At 44.3% G+C, this 17,005-nt stretch overlaps 1 protein-coding gene across 4 annotated transcripts in view; it reads right to left on the bottom strand.

Annotated features, from left to right (window-relative positions):
• Positions 1-13,685, bottom strand: part of LOC134403981 (cystine/glutamate transporter-like) — a 35,364-nt gene extending 21,679 nt beyond the window's left edge. The window contains exons 1-2 of one of the 4 annotated variants that reach the window (XM_063134529.1): positions 11,436-11,504; positions 5,662-5,754 (exon numbers count right to left, since the gene is read on the bottom strand). The gene's annotated coding sequence lies outside the window, so the exon portion shown is untranslated. Of the gene's footprint in view, positions 1-5,661; positions 5,755-11,435; positions 11,505-13,598 lie in introns of those variants that run through there. The other 3 variants (XM_063134527.1, XM_063134526.1, XM_063134528.1) reach the window with 3 other exon arrangements.
• Between the last annotated feature and the right edge of the window lie 3,320 nt (positions 13,686-17,005).

Here is a 17,005-nt window from a genome sequence, read left to right as displayed (position 1 = left end):
GGGCTCTGTAACTGGAAATAAATTCTGTGGGTGGTGATGGAGATATGGGGGGAGAATCAGAGGAAGGATCCCCCACTGATCCGACTTTGCAAATGCTAATATAATACACACAATTATATTAGTTCAGGAATAGGTTTAGTTCAGGCTTAGGAATCTCTTCATTATAAAAGATTCACATCACATTGCTTTTTGGTTGGATGAATCAACATTAAATGACATTTCCCCTCTATCTTGATATTGCAGAACCAGGGATGGCCCAAGACATTTTGCTGCCTGAGGCAAAGGACAAGATCGTCCCCACCCTTCCCAGTCCATACACAGAAGTGGACTGGCCTGGCAGTTGAATTCTTACTTCAACACTACCAATGAGACAGCATTGGTAGTGTTGAAGTACCACAACAACACCTGAGGCAGCAGATTAGACTAGGGGCCCATGACAGGTTGTGTGGCATACCTAACTCAGTCCTCCAATACAGGGAATGGTTGGAGAGTTCACAAGGAACAGCTAGGAGGGTGCCACTGCTGTCCCCCAACAACTGCCACTTGAGGTAGTCGCCTCATTCTGCCTACTGGTAGGACTGGTCCAAGGTAGAACACAGCAGCACCCTCATGAAAATGTTCCAATTACCACATCCAAGGAAATGCTCATTTTCTAACAGAAGATATGAGATTTTACCTCATAGGGATCCTGTCAGAAAACCACTTTTACTGTAGGAAAATAAATGAGATATTTATTAACCAGCAAAACAGATGTGTGAGTTGCTTTTTATCTCAACAGTTTTTTATATTTATTACATTTATAGCCTGCCTTTTTCCGCCAAGGAACCTAAGGCAGTGTACACAATCCTCCTCCTCACCATTTTATCCTCACAATAACAACCTTGTGAGGGAGGTTGGGCTGAGAGTCTAAAGTCCAAAGTCACCCACTGAGCTTCCATGGCCAAGTGGGGACATAGGGAGCAATCCTAAGGCACATAAACAGTGTCTGAGGGACCATAGGTTTGCAAAGTGTCCACCCTCTGAGGCTGGAGACAGTGCTCTGACCTCAGAAAGAGGTGTCACAGATCTGCCTCCACCCCCACCCTGTCACAGCTGGTGCAGAAAGAACTGTGCTGGCTCCTCTCAGAAGAGCAACCTTGGAGAGGAGGGAAAGGAGACTTTTTGGTGAAGGGCAAGGGAGGAGGCCAAGATATGAGCTATACTGAAGCCTCTCCAGCTTCCTTCCCTCCCCTTCCAAAGCAGCTTAGCTAGATTGGCAAAAGCCTGTCTAGCAAAAAAAAAATGCAGGGTAGGAAGACAGAGAGGAGAAGATGCTCCCACCCTGCATAGGATGAGTGTAAACCTCCAAATTCTGGGGTTTAAGATCATCAAGGGTACAATCAATTGGATTGTGCCCTTAATCATTTTTAGTATACAATCAGTTGTTGACAGCTTGTTCAATTGTTCCTTATTTTCCTGTTATTATATTTAGCCTGCTTTTATTGCCCATTGCCCATTTGTACTTTTCTTGCTTTGTGTTTTTAGCCCGATGTTTATGCAAATGCCTGGATGGCTTTCGGGTGAACCTCAAACATCTGGTTGGGTTTCGGGTGAACCTCACAAACATGCGACACCCTAAGGAACGCTCCTTGATGATCACAGAGATTGGGCAGGGATATAAGAGGTGAGGCGATTCCTAAGGTAACCTGGTCCCAAGTTGTTTTGGGCTTTGTATGTTAACAACACCTTAAATTTGGTCTGGTAGTGCAAGCCAACTCTTTTAACAGAGGTGTAACATGCAGCCAAAAGGAGCCCCTTTTAGTAGCCAGACAGCTGCATTCTGCACCAATTGCAAATTTTGAACCAGGCCAAAGGGTAGCCCCCATAGAGTGCATTACAATAATTGAGTGTTGAGGATACCAATGGCTGAACCACCATGGCCAAGATCTCATTGTCCAGGAACTACGATGAGATGTACTGCATTTGTCTTTAAATAACAATTATTGTTTCTAAATTTGTATCTAAAGATATTTGTGTCCTCTTTTGTCCTCTGTTTTGGGTGATGGGTTTCCTCTTTTTTGGCAAATCAAAAGTGGCCACCCTAGAAGTGGCTCCTATGCACAGGCTCTTTATTCTCCATTTATGAGGAATTGTGCACATCTGGCAGGACTGTGCCTTAAGCCTCGGTCCCCCGGCATAGTTTCAAGTTGCTTGGTTACCCTGAAAAATCCTCAGTCACTAGGGCCTTATATATCTCTAAGCAGTTCTTGGCAAATCCCACAATACAAAATGTGCTCCCTTTTGATATCTGCCTTTCTTCCCCTCTTCGCACATAAAAACATTTCATTTTCCAGGTGCAGATTCTCTTTAGCGTTTCTTTCTTGCCCTCCCAGCTTTTCCTCTACAATGTGTTTAAATGCATGTATATGATTTTTCAATGATTGTACATAAGCGCCGCATACATTTTTGTTATACTTTGTCAAATATTGAAACACCAGGTGGCAGGGAACTCAACGTACATAAAGCATTTGTGCCTAGCTTTTTATTGGTTTAAAATGTTACAGCTCACATCTTGTGGGAATGCTTAAATACACACACACAAACTTAAATGCAATATTTATACTTAACATTATCCATCTGTAATTAATTGCCATTACAAATAGAGATGATACAACCAATACATCTGTTCATTAAAGTTGAATGGATGTCAGAGTTATTATTTTTTCTTTTCACATTCGCTCTGTACTTAGAACTCCAGAAAGCAGTAAATAGAGGCTGTTTATCATTTAGAAAGTGTTGATTTTCTGTCCTCCTTCATTTACAGTGAACCAACTTTTCAGACTAGACATAATAGTTCTAATCAATAAATTCTGCTATCCTGACCCATGAGCCAACACAGAATTAAGCACGTTTAAGCCTGTTAGCAATCAACTCCACGGTGGATTGTGGCCTTTACATTTTACTCCATTTCCAAAGGCTTGCAGGTGTTGCAATAATAAAATAAAATTATGATAATCCTCCAGCTACTCAATGTCCAATCCTGACAAATCCTTATATTCTGTTGTAGCACAACAGTGCCCCCTAGAGGTTCTGGTGAATTGGCACCCTGATGGGAAACCTGAATAGGCTTATCTCATCTCTTTTGTTCCCAATACACATCCAAAAACCTAAGCTCTTTTTTTTATTATTTTTAGAATAGGCTAACTGAATCTTCAAACCAGCGGAGCCTTTTGAGATTTAAGTTTAGCGTTGTTAGTAGTTATTAAGGAGTCTACAGACAATAAGTAATTTTCTGATTTGTTGGCTAGGCTACTGACATCAGAAATGGAAGCTGTTAAAAAATTGGACAAAATAACAGTATCACCAGTATCTAGTTGGAGGCTAAGATGCTCTCTCAAACCACCCTCTCTGCAATTAACTCTGCATATGCTCTGGAACCCAAAACTCTACCCAAGTAGGTAACATGGAACTAGCTAAGTTAGATTAACTTTACAAAACTACTATCTGTGTTTTCAGAATTTGCACAAGTTTTAATTGAGACTGGTGTTCCTGGGCTTTCAACAAGAAAATCCAGAACACCTTTCTTTTTATTATTTCCACCCCTAGGCCTGGGCTTGAGTGAGGGGGCCTTGGGGCTCAGAAACTCCCTAAAACAGGTGGACAGATTAGGGCAGCTCTTAGGGAACAACGTGGTGTCCACAAGCACCAATGTGTCTCGGACACCTTTCTTGGTGCCCGTCAAGGTGTGTGAGAAAGAGAAAGGGGTTGGGGGGATTTTGGAGGGATCCTAAAATAGTGAGTTTGGTCTTTCGGAAGCTTGCAGTGAGAAAGAGAATGGAGGGACATGTATGTACGTATATATGCATGCATGATGGATATATGGCTTCTGTGTGTGTAGGGTGACCATATGAAAAGGAGGACAGGGCTCCTGCATGTTTAACAGTTGTATTGAAAAGGAAATTTCAGCAGGTGCCATTTGTATATATGGGGAACCTGGTGAAATTTCCTCTTCATCACAACAGTTAAAACTGTAGGTGCCCTGCTCTCTTTTAAATCTGGTCATTCTAGTATAGCTCCTACAGCTTTAACTGTTGTGACGAAGAGGAAATTTCACCAGGTTCTCCATATAATATACAAATGACACCTGCTGAAATTCCCTTTTCTATGCAACTGTTAAAGGTACAGGAGCCCTGACCTCCTTTTCTTATGGTCACTCTATGTGTGTGTATAAGGGGAGGAAAAGAGTTGGCTGGCAGAGGAGTAGGGAGAGAAAAAGAGTGTGCCTTCTGTGAAATAGGTTTCTGTTGGTGTGGCAAATTGTAGATTCAAAGAAATTGTTTACTATGAGCTCCATCACACCAGCAATTGATAGCACACTCGCCCTTCCTGGTATGTGGATTTGTACTCACATGACGTCGTCCCTGTCCTGCACTCATCTCGCCCCTTCCCCCCTTGTTGCATTTCACTTTGGTGCATTTTTGTTTTTTCCTTTGTTGGGGGCGTGTGCTAATGGAGTCTTGATGACAAAAGGGGGGGCGGGGTCTTTCTCCTCCTCCAGCACATTCGTTGTAGGGACTTGTTAGTCAGTTGAATGGACTTTTTAGTGCTCCAACCACCCACTCCCCTCATTGTGTGCAGAAACAGAGCCCAGATGAAACCTTAAGAGTAACTGCTAGATGACAAAGGCAGAGCGAGGAGGGGAGAAAGAGCCCACACTCATCAGAGGAGGAAGGCGGGGGCAGCATGGAATAGAAGAGCAAACAAGCAAAAACTCATATGAAAGGGACCACGTGTGAGGGAGCCCTTGCAGTGCTTAGGAAACAGCGGTAAAAAAAACCTCGAAGACAAACCAGGGGGAAAAATAGGTGTGTTGGAGCCCTATGTTTGGGCTCAGTCTTCATCTCTGTCCTGTACACATTCATTTGGGCAGGTTACTTGTCCTTTGTGGCTTGCCACACCTCCCATGGCAGCCATTTTGTGATGGTGCCCAGAACAGTTTCTCAAATTGTCCAATGATCCCAAGGGCCCAAAAAGGTTGCTTTCCCCTGAAGTACAGTGTGCCTGGAGCTTTGTCCTGTCTAGTGAGAGCCTGTCACTAATTCCTTTTTCTGGGTAGCCCTGGTAAAGAAGGGAATCACCAGTAGGGACAGTCATCTCTCCCTCCCAGTCCATAACAATAGCACAGTAAACTGGGAAGGTAAACCCTTGGCTTTTAAGATAAATTCCTTTACATAACAGATTAAAATGCAAGTATGTTAATCCTTGCCGTTGAGCTTAATAATTTTCTGTGTATGTTTGTTATAAATGAAATATTTACAAAGCTGGTTTTTGTTCACATACTGTGTTTGCTTATTAGCTCCCATCTCTTGCATCCCATTACATTATATGTTTACTTGACGAATCAGGAGACATTTTAACTGGCAACAAATGTGTTATGTAAATTCACACCTCTTTTTGCTACGTCACCCCAATTTGTGAGCATTTTACCCTTTCCTTTCTATTCCATTCTTCTATTCTACATGAGAGCTACATTCTTAACTCTGTTCAATCAGCCATATACAAGAAGTTTTAAACTGTTCATTCTTCATTGTAAGCATCATGCCCTCCCCTTAAACCTCCCAAGATCATTATGATCAGCTATTTGCCACGCTTGGCAGGAGCTCATAAATCTAGGCAACTTACCCCAAAGTTAAAGGTGTCCCATAGAAATGAGTAGATACAGTATTTTTGGTCCCACAGAATGACACTGAAAATGTCTTCTCATTGCACCAATGTCTGTTGGTGGGAATGGACAAAACGCTGAGCTTCAGGTGAGACTATGTCAAACTTAGCAAAGAGCTAAAGGAAAATGGGAACTTCCTAGAAAAGCAAGCAAGGAATGCAGGAGCTTTAATGCTACAGTTAAGTAGGATCACGGAGCTGTTGAATAATAAGAGGGTAAACTAGTCACAGGCATGCTAGCAATACTCTGAGTTTCTAAAGTCCTGGGGATTGTCTATATGCAAGGAAAATGCCAGGGTATATGCATGGTGCTGTTGCATCGATTATATGATGCAGCCCCCACCACGCACCCACCCTGGGGGCTTTCCCACAAATCTGCGAAGAAAAAAAGTTGGGGACTTACCCCAACTTTTTTCTCCAGAGTGGAGTGAGTACAACACATCTACTGTCTACCCTCGCTCCAAAGTTGCGGCAGTGGCATGGCCAGGTGGATGGTGACCCCTGATTGGTCACCGTCCACCTGAGCAGAGGGCAAGGGGTGGGACTGGCCACCAGAACCCCCACACTTTTGCTGCAGCATCAGGTTTAGCTGCCACCACCCCAAAGCAGCAAAATCACAGGGTTTTGCTTATCACAGTGGCAGCCCGCTGCTAATAAGGAGACCCCCTGGTTTCTAACCTACATTCCTAGAAACCTGGGGGTCCTTCAGAAGCTTATCAGGGATTCCTCAGTTAAGATGGCCAAGTGTCCTACATTACAGACCTCTTTTTGATGGGCTGTCCAGTCCATGTCCAGTTTATAGATAAGAAGGGAGGCCAGAGGTCCTGAAACTGCCTATCAACAGTTAGAATCTGGAAATACAGGTCATCTGAAGAGACTCTACAAAGGTCACCTGCTCACAGTTTCCCCCACTTATGTTTAGATGTCTTGTAGTTCTATTTGAATGATGGCATTTATTTCTAAATGTGCATATAGACATATAAATTAGCGTATGCAAATTGTATGCAAATTGCTACCTTCCTTTTCAGTGATGCATTTCCTCTTTGCTGGCGATGTTTAAGTGGGCTCCCTACCATTAATGGTGGACAAGAGCTCCTTAAAGATAAATGAAGCCTCTCAGGAAAAGGCCTATGGCTTCTAGAAGAGAGAGTGAAACATGGAGGACCCCCAGTTCAAGTTGGAGGCTTCCCAACATAATACCCCCCAGAAGTTTTCAAGTGCAGCTCCCATAAGTCCCAGGCAGGATGGGAGTTGTAGTCCAAAGCATCTGGAAAGTACCAGGTTGGAGAAGGCTGAAGTAACCCTAACCCCTTCCTGCCTCCACTCCAGTTGTCCTATGTACATTCAGTGTATTGTATTCACAGCAAATAACCTAAGTAACACCCCTTGGAAATCCCTATCCATGATCCACCCCAGGCCAGGCGATTCTTGTGCAACCCACTAAGACAGGAGTAGGGAACTTTCACCACCCCAAATGCTCCTAGACTACAACTCCCATCATCCCTGACCATTGGTCATGTGGGCTGTGGCTGATGGGAAATGAACTCCAACAAAATCTGGGGAGAGGGCACAGTTTTCCCACTCCTGATCTAAGGCATTGCCGTAAGTCTTTCATTTCCTCTTATGAAGTGGGTGAAATTCAGCTCATTGCATAAGGAGGCTAACCATCTAATTATCTTGGCTGGGAAAAAGCCAACAGAAGCATTCCGAACGCTGGCACAGTAAAAAAGAGGTGGCCGGACTTCAGGCTTGTAGCATCTACATGCTTTTTTTTTGTGGGGGTGGTGGTGGTTTACTAGAACACCAAGATCTACCACTTGGAGCCTGGCTCAAAAGGAATGTACTTGGAATTATAGAATCCTGAGCCCAGACATCTGTTTTGATTAACAGAAGAGAACAGAGTTCACAGTCCCACCCACTCCTCCTCACAAAGACCCAGTCTTCCTTCCCCCAAACTATGGAGGCATTTCAGCAGGATAATTTAGGGGGAGGGGTGTCATTTTGTTGTTGATATTGTTAAACAATTGGGAGTCAGAAATACTTGCTATTTTACTGCAAATCACCCAGAGATCTACCAGTAGATCCTAATCTACCTTCTTCCCAATCCTGTTGTTTAGATTCTCACAGAGAGAGAGAGAGAGAGAGAGAGAGAGAGAGAGAGAGAGAGAGAGAGAGAGAGAGAGAGATCTTTCACCTTATGCCTTGCCCTTCCTCAGTTCCCATGAGGTGATGACCGGAGAAACACACAAGAGGCTCGCAATGAAAATATCTTGCCCAAACCACCAATCTCCCAAAAGGGTTTCCACTGGCATCATGAAGCCACAAGGCTCAACAAAGTTACTGAGGTTGGATCTACACTACTGCTTTATAGCGGTATTGAAGTGTACTGACAACTGTTGGGGCATAATCCACATTCCATATACCGCTCCCATAGTGCTACATCCTGCTTTTTATTCCACATTCGTAATGATTTGACAGAAGGTGTAGATCCATCCTATGCACTGTAGGAACGCGCTCCTTCCCATTTCAGAAGGAAGTTGCCCCATGACTAAAGAGACTTTACCTTTATTAGGACCAATCAGAATTCTCCCCAAATTGTGTGCAAGCTTTCAGATTCTCCAGAAAGCTTTATCAGGTGACAGAGGTGGTACAAAAAGCACCTGGTGCAGAGTTCTGGAGAACTTGAAAATGTGCACATTTGAGGGAATATTCGTTTGGTTTGAGTAAAGGTATTGCCCAACTCTGTGTGTGTGTTTTTCTCAATGACCACCACAGCTATCTTGGTTAGTTGGGTCTTTTCAAAGGGGCTTCGGAATCCAAGAGTCCTTCTACTGCTTTCAGGCTCCAGTTCATCCCAAAATATTTGCCAGCCAATTATGTTTGCTTCAAGGATCCTGAAAAAAACAAGGCACCTTGATGTCTTAGTAATGCAGTCCCTTCAACAAGCTTGGCAGCAGTATACGCTTCAGATGGTCCCAAAGAGCTTCTCCCTTTCCTTCAGTTTAGAAGTTTAGGAACTTCATGACCTTCTACTTTGTTAGTGACAGCAGTCAAAAAGGAAGACAGAAGTGAACAGTGTAGGCTTGTGGCTCTGATTTTGGTGGGGCTGTGAATTTCAGTCAGAACCATCCCAAACTCTAAAGGTGTTCTCCAAAGGGCTGAACCTAGTTTGGGGATTGGATTCAGCCCCTTGGATAACTCATTTAGTGTTTTGACTGGAACTCCTCATTGCCCCACCAAAATTGGAACCACCAGCTTCCACTGTTAAGTGAAATCTTTCCACTCCCAAGGACAAGCCTCAGGGATAAAATGAGAGACTTTGTCTTATCCCACACAACTGTTTTTTTAGCTGGGTAGAAGAAAACAAAAATAAAGCTAAGCATATCCCCCGCAGTGTTCTGATATTTCAGCAAACAACAGCATTCCCAGAAATTCTTGTTCCTTTAACCATTTTGCCTCCGGTGATCAGCACTGGCTTATCTCATATGGCACCTTTCCCCAACCTGGTGCCCCCCGATGTGCTGGACTACAATGCCTACCATCCCCCAGGTTGGGGAAAGCTGCTGTGCTATATGGCATAGGAGTCAGGAGATCTCTCACACTCCCCTCCATGTGAGTAATATTCTCCATTTTTCTAAGTTAAAAAAATAAATCAACTCCTTCACTGGTTGACATTGGGGTTTTTTTGGGGGGGGGGGGGAAGAACCAAAATACGGCCAGATTGGCCATAAGTAAAATTCCAAAATACCCGGGGGTCCCCAACCTTTTTGGACTCATGGGCACATTTGGGAATTTAAGATACTGCTGTGGGCACCACCACAAAATGGCTCCCATGGAGGATTTGGCTAGATTCATAATGGCTGTCTTGAGGGCCTGGATAGTTAAAAATGAGCTAAGTCTGGGAGGTTGCTAGTCCTTTGTGACTAGCCCTGCCCACCTATGATAGCCATCATATAGTTGTGCTCAAGACAGTTTCTCAAATTTCCAAATGGGCCCCCCTGGGCTCAAAAGGTTGCCTACCCCTGGTCTACTCTAAGCAGGATTAAGTCTGGATCTAACCCTCCATTGAACACACACACAACCTCTTCTGGCTGCTATTTTCCCCAGGTTTTTTTTTAAGGCATTTATCTTTAGCTGGGGGAGGGGAGTAGGGAAATGGCATGTGGAGAGAGAAATAACTTCCCCCACTACGACAGCTGTCTCAATCTGGATCGTAAAAATATAAGAACAAAAAAAGAGCCATGGGTCCATCTAGTCCAGCATTCTGTTCACTTGAGGGCTCGCTGTACAACAGCCGATTGATGTCGCGATAAGCTCAAACCCCGCGCTTTCACTGCTGCAGGGCAACAGCTGCTAATCCCAACACTGCAGTGAAAGCATGGGCAGATGGCAACCAATCAGGGGTCGCCATCCGCCCAGCCACACCTCCACTGTAACTCTGAAGGGAGGCTAGATGGTGGATACACTGTATTCGCCTCACTCTGGAGAAAAAAGTCAGGGTAAGTCCCTGCCTTTTTTTCTTCGGAGTTTCATAGGAAAGTCCCGTTACGGCTTCGAGATGGCTGCTGTGTCATATAATCAACACAGTGCCACAACGCAGCCATCCCAGGGCTTTCAGCATGACTAGGCAGCCCCACAGTGGCTGATCAGCTGCTTACGGGAAACCCATAAACAGGACACGAGTCAAAAGCACCCGTCTGCCCATGTTCCCCAGCAACTGGTGTATATAGGCATATGCTGCCTCTGATACTGGAGGTATTGTGGGGACAGCACCTGAATTTTATAAAGAAAGAGATGTGGCTAGTTTCGAAGCAAATGCTTCAAGTCATGTCTAATTGGACTCTCAGATATACCACCACACTGGTTACGCTGGTGTTTCCCATAGCACATGTATCAACCAAAAACATCTTCAGGAGTTCTGCAGGAGCTCCTGCCAAAAGAAGTGAGGCAAGTGGCAGGAAAGGGGCCTTTTCTGCTGTGGCACCTCAGTTATGTCACTAGCATCCTAGAGAGGTTTGCCTTGTACCTGTGTTGTACTCTACCTGGCACCAGGTAAATACCGTTTTATTTTCCCAGCCCTTTAACATTCCGGTTTTTAGCTCTGATGTTTTAAATCTGCTATTGCATTTTAAATCTCTGCACTGCTCCAGGTTTTACTCTGGTTGTGCTTTTATACTGCAGTTTTAAGCCATCGTATATTGTATTGTATTTTATGGCGTATTCTGTGTTTCTAAATTTTGTGAACCACCCAGAGATCTTCAGCTATTGGGCGGTACAGAAATGTAATAAATACATTTTAAAATTTAAGGGCTCTCTTTAGCTTCCTATACTGTTTGCAGACAATGCATCTGAAACTAAAAATCCTTAGTGCCTCTGATTCCATGCATGTTTATTCAAAAGTAAACCTCATTGAAGTGAGAGAGGTTTAATCCCAAGTAGGCATGCCTAGGTTGCGCTTTAACATAATTTGTGAAAATGTATTCTGATGGACTACCCTCCTAGCTAAGGTTGCCAACTGACCAGGAAAAGTAGCTTGCTCCTATGCCTTGACAGCAGATTGACCTGCCGAAACCAGCAGTAAAGCTTTCCACAGCATAAAGATAAGCAATATCAAGCTGCAATTAAAGGTGCAGGAACATGAACCAGTAAAATAAAGTTGGCAACTCTATTCCTGACCTTCCTCCAACTCTTTCTCTCTCTCCCTCTTTCAACACTCACACAGTGGCTGCCCTTACCGATTTGTACCTGAAGTAGTTCTTTTAAGAATCTCCCAGATTCTGGAAGCCCTTCGCCTCTTGTTGCAGATGTCCAGTGTGGAAGCACTAACTCACTTGGCACAGGACATTAATTCTCCCTGGAACCCAAACTCCTCCTCTGAATAGATCTCGACTGGGTGCCTCTCTGCTGTTGGCCTCTTAGCTCAGCTGTTACCATTTACTTACAAATTTAAGCCAAAAGTACAAGTTGTGGTTGAGCGAGCATGATTTCTTTTTAACCCTCTGAAGTTTTTTTAAAAATTATTATTATTATTATTATTATTATTATTATTATTATTATTATTATTATTTTCTCTTGCCAGAACTATTGTTGCCTGAAGCCCAGTTATTCACAGCTTGCTGTTTATTCTCTGTATCAAAGGCAGCCTACCCCAACCTGGGCAGGATCTACACTACTGCTTTATAACAGTTTATAATGGTTTTGACAACTGTTCAGGCCCAGGACACATTACATATACAGCTTTTAAACCATTTCCAAAGTGTTATATCCTGCTTGGTGTAGATCTGGCCCTGGTGCATTTCCAAATGTGTTGGATTTCAACTCTCAGAATCCCCCGCCAGCATGGCTGACAAGGGAATGCTGGGAGTTGTAGTCTAACATATCTGGAGCGCACCAGGTTGGGGCAGGCTGATTAAAGACATATCCACAAATCAAGAAAACTTAAGCTGGCAGAAGTAGTACTGATGCATTTCTCCTTTGTAGGCAGATACTCAGGGTGGCAGTCCTATGTACAGTTACCCAGGAGTAAACTACATTTACCTGAGATAACCCCCGCTGAATCCAGTGGGATTTACTTCCAAGTAAACATGCAAAGGGCTCAAGATGGTTGACAACATTCTTTCATGGGAGTGTTGGTTTAAATAAAACAATTCTGATAAAGGAAAATACTTCTTTATAGAACACATACTTATCATATAAAATTCATAACTAGAAAAGGTGGTGATGACTACCTGGGTGGATTAAAAATAATAATAAATCATTAATATGGGTGCAATCCTAATACTCCCATACCAATGCATACAATGCAGAGTGGCAGGAGCAGAAGAGGCAATGGGCGTCTTCACCACTCCTCCTACTCTGCATTTTAGACAGAAGGACTTTTTCATCTGCCTAGCTTGTATCCTGGCCTAGGATGGCAGCCAGTGCGGTTCTCTCCACATGGCTCTAAGGAGGAGAGGAACAGGGTGGGGGGCACCGATTCCATGCTTTGTGGTCAGAGCACTATCTCCGACCTCGGCTCCAGGAATCTGAAGGATCCTATGGTTCCCAGATGCTATCTAGGGGGCATAGGATTGCTCTCTGAATGGCCTTAACAACATTCAAGCCAATTCCTAGTGAGTGGCTCTGCCCATAATCCCACAGCCAGCATTATTGGATGATCTGGAGAACACCAGGACAATTAAATACAACCTCCATATTCGGAAGCAGTCTATCTTGTATTCTCATGTTCTAGGGCCAGGCATCAGAGGATGGTTATCTCCATCTGGCTGAGCTTCCCAAAGGTACCTGGTTGGCCAATTCGGGGAGCAGAGTGCTGCTCTTCATTGATCTTTTATCTTAGGAGTCCCCAGCCTTTTTGAGGCAGTGGGCACATTTGGAATTTTGATTCCATGCCATGGGGGACTTTCCCATTCATAAAATGACTGCCATAGTGGGCACAGCTGGTCAGACAACACTCATTTCCCAAGAAGGCAAAGTGGTGAGAATCAAAGAAAAATGTAACTTGCCCAAGAACTTAAGCACAAGGTAAAGGTAGGGTTTCCGCTTCTAAACACAAAACCTAAAGAAAGATGGCGCTAGAGGGCAGAACCTCACTTTGCAGCATGCCAGCTTCCCAGTTAAAAATAATAAAAATAAAAATTAAGTAGGCATAAACCAGGAGAGGCAGGGAGCCTAGTAGTCACCAAAAGAAGTGTCTGCAGCTACATCACAGTAGACCTCAGCTTTATCTGACCCAGCACAGGGAATTCTTGTTTTCTTCACAGAGATTTCAACCTGGTTCTTCCTATCACACCATCTCCGATTGCACCCATGTGTCTCATTATTCGTCAGAGCAAAAGGGAGAAAGAAACCCCAAATCCAAACGGACTCAGGAGAGGTGGACACACCTCAACACTTACCTGATACTGACAAGTTACCACCAACGATTCCAAGAAAGGCACTATACTGTCCTTCAGTTTTTCCCCAATTCATTTTTAAAACTCATTAAATTCTTGGTTCCCTTCATTTCCAACATAAATATTACTTTTTTTCCATCCTGTGTAGAGCGCTTTCCCCCTTCAGAGCACTGTATGAACATTAACGAGTAAAGCTGCGGGAAGGACAGACAAGTAGCATTTTCTTGTTTGATTGATAGATGATGAAATTGAGGCAAAAAGCCATGAAATTAAAGAAATGCAATGGGGCAACAATGCAATAGGACATTCTAAACAGTGCCAGGGACAGGTTCCTAGAATACTTCTTCTAATCCATTTTGTTTCTCTTTATTTTACTCCTCTCTCCTCTCTGTCTCTCTTTGTTTTGTGTGCCAATAAATCACTGGATCATATTGCTTCAATGCCATGACCACCACCACCCCCCAGCCGCCTCAATTTCAAGAGAAATTATCTTGCTGTGGTAGCTGTGAACAATGGGAATTGCAATCCAACACATCTGGAGAGCATCAGCCTGGGAAGACCAGTCTAGACAAGATCCAAATATTAGGGCTACATTTGTTAATCACCTTGCTGGATCTTGTCCAATCCAGTGGAGGTTTGTAGCTCCAATTTCGGTGGGGCAGTGAAACCATTCTGGGTGTCAGAACCAGCCAGAACTCTAAAGAAGCTACCCAAGGTGCTGAACCTATTTTGGGGTTAGAGTTCCAAACATAGACAGCTCCTTTAGAGTTCTGGCTGGTTCTGACTGAAACCCAGAATGAATTTACAGCCCCACTGAAATCAGAGCCACCAGCTTCTACTGGTCCAATCCCTTGCACTGGCTAATTTAAGAGATCTTTTTAAACTAGCCTTCCCTACCTTGGTGCCCTCCAAATGTCTTGGACTTCAACTCCCATCAGCCCCAGCCAGCCTGGCTAATGAGTTGTTATCCAAAACATCTGGAGGGCACCCAGTTGGGGAAGGCTGATTTAAAACTATCAGTTCGTTAGCCGGCAAACTAAATGAACTGAGTGATAAGCACAGCAACAGCAAAGCTACTGCAGAGACATGCAGGCCAGCCAAATCCTAAAGGTGAATGACCAGCGTTTCAGCCAGGTGTGGTGTGATAGGGGGAAGAGGAATTTATTGCCTGTGTGAGAGGCTTGTTTTCTAGCACAACCATAGTAGGTCAGAGTTGAGTATGTTTCCCCAGGCATTACTTTTCTGACAGACAGGGACAAGCCAATGCTGAGGTAACCCCAGCATGAGGTGCCAGAGGCAAACAGTCCTATACAAGCAAATCCAAGAAGCAGGGTCTTACTGGGAATTCAGGAATCAGCAGAACAGCAGAACAACAGATCAGTCCAGGAAAGCAAAGTCAGGAAAGTGACAGTGCAAAGTACCAGGACCTGAAATAAAGGCGATGTTCCAGCAAATAATAGGCCCCAACCCAGCACTTCTAAGCTAGAGCTGCCAGAGACCCATCCATGACACAGCTGCAGCACATCAGAGCCTTATGGGGAAATTTCTCACATCAGTTAAAGCTGCAGGAGCTATACTAGAGTGACCAGATACAAAAGAGGGCAGGGCTCCTGCAGCTTTAAATGTTGTGATGAAGGTGGAATTTCACTAGGTGCATACAAATGACACCTGCTGAAATTCCCCTTTCAATACAACTGTTAAAGATACAGGAGCCCTATCCTTTTCATATGGTCACCTTGATACACATTTACATTTTGCCAGTGAAAAGTTCAGATTCTTTACCATAAAGCAATTTTCAGCCCTTCAGGACGTGGGCTGAGCGGGCTGGGGTGGGGGGGAGAATCAACATATCTATTTTGGTTTTCTGTGTTCAAATGTAAAAGGTCTTTTCAGTTAAACTTTGTTTGTGGAATGAACGAGTTAGTCATTACATGTTGGAGAACACTTCCTAAGGTAACTAAAGCATGGTCTGAAGGTCGTCATCTTGCTTTTTATATTTAGATTTTGAATCCTGCCTTATCCTAGTATTCCAAAGAGAGTTATTTTGAAGATTAGAAAAGCAGAAACATTTTTATTCAAAAATGGTGGGGGGAGAGACATAATATTTCAGCATGTGTTCTCAGTCAGATCTGAAAAATCTCATTTGGCATGTTGATGAACCACAAGGCAAGACCAATTGTAGAAGGAAACGAGTAGTCACAGCTCAGTGTCTTTGCCCCTTTTCAGCAACTGAGCTACCATTCAAGAAACTGACATTTCCTTCACCCATCCAGAAATTATAATGCTGTTAAATGAAGCTTCCATACCTCAACCATAGGCACTTCTTCCTGACTACTACTGGAAACCCTTTATTGTTTAAAGATATCACACCAGCCTGGAAAATGCAACATGATCTGTCCCCATTGCCACAGTTGTGGAAAAGGTGGATATGCTATCCGTGCATGTCATATTTCAACACAAGATAACCAAGGTGTAGTGATGGCCACAAATTTGGATGGCTTTAAAAGAGGATTGGATAAATTCCTGGAGGAGAAGGCTATCAATGGCTACTAGCCCTGATGGTTGTGTGCCACCTCCAGTATCCAAAGCAGTAAGCCTGTGTGCACCAGTTGCTGGGGAACATGGGTGGGAGGGTGCTGTTGCACCTGTGTCCTGCTTCTGGGTTCCTGGTCGACAGCTGGTTGGCCACTGTGTGAACAGAGTGCTGGACTAGATGGACCCTCAGTCTGATCCAGCCTGGCATTTCTTATGTTCTTATGTTCTTAAGGTCACCTAAGAAAGACCAGCCATTGATTGCAAGTGGGAGACACCAGATACAGTGGTGATGGATGCCTGTTGGGGTTGCTGGGGCAGGTGAAGGACAGAAGATCATGTAAGGAACTAATCAGTTGCACATTGGAGCAAACGTACCTGTTCATTGGGAGATGTCTCTGCCATAAGTGGGTGGAGGGAGAGGTGGGGCTGGGGGTGGGGGTGTCACTGCCCCATTTGCCACAAATATAGAGCCACCTCTGACCAGATGAGATATGTGGCCCTGAAGGAACTGGATCTAACTGAAGTTGTAGGACTTTTTTCTGTCTAAACATGCATAGGATTGCGTCCTAATGGACATGGTGCAGCAGAAGAGCCTGTCACTAAGAGGGAGTGTAAAGGCTGCTTTGATGGTTGAAACTAGGGATGTGCTCTGCTTCTAATCGGACCGGAGAAGCAGTAGCGGAGCAGGGGCTTCGCCTGCCCTTAAGGCGGAGGCGAAGAGGATTGGGGGCCGGCGGAGTGTGGCGAAGAGGATCGAGGTGAAGGCGGATCCTTCGCTTCGATCCGGAGCTCCGCCGGAAAGGTAAGTGGGGTTTACTGGGCCCTGCCGCTGTCGCTGTCGCCCATGCGGCGAAAGCAGCAGGGCCCGGTAACGC

This window comes from Elgaria multicarinata, chromosome 9 (genome assembly GCF_023053635.1).
Source record: "Elgaria multicarinata webbii isolate HBS135686 ecotype San Diego chromosome 9, rElgMul1.1.pri, whole genome shotgun sequence".
In the NCBI taxonomy this organism is placed as follows: Eukaryota; Metazoa; Chordata; class Lepidosauria; order Squamata; family Anguidae; genus Elgaria; species Elgaria multicarinata.
The sequence above is the reverse complement of the archived record's forward strand: the minus strand, read 5'-3'. Positions and strand labels throughout refer to the sequence as shown.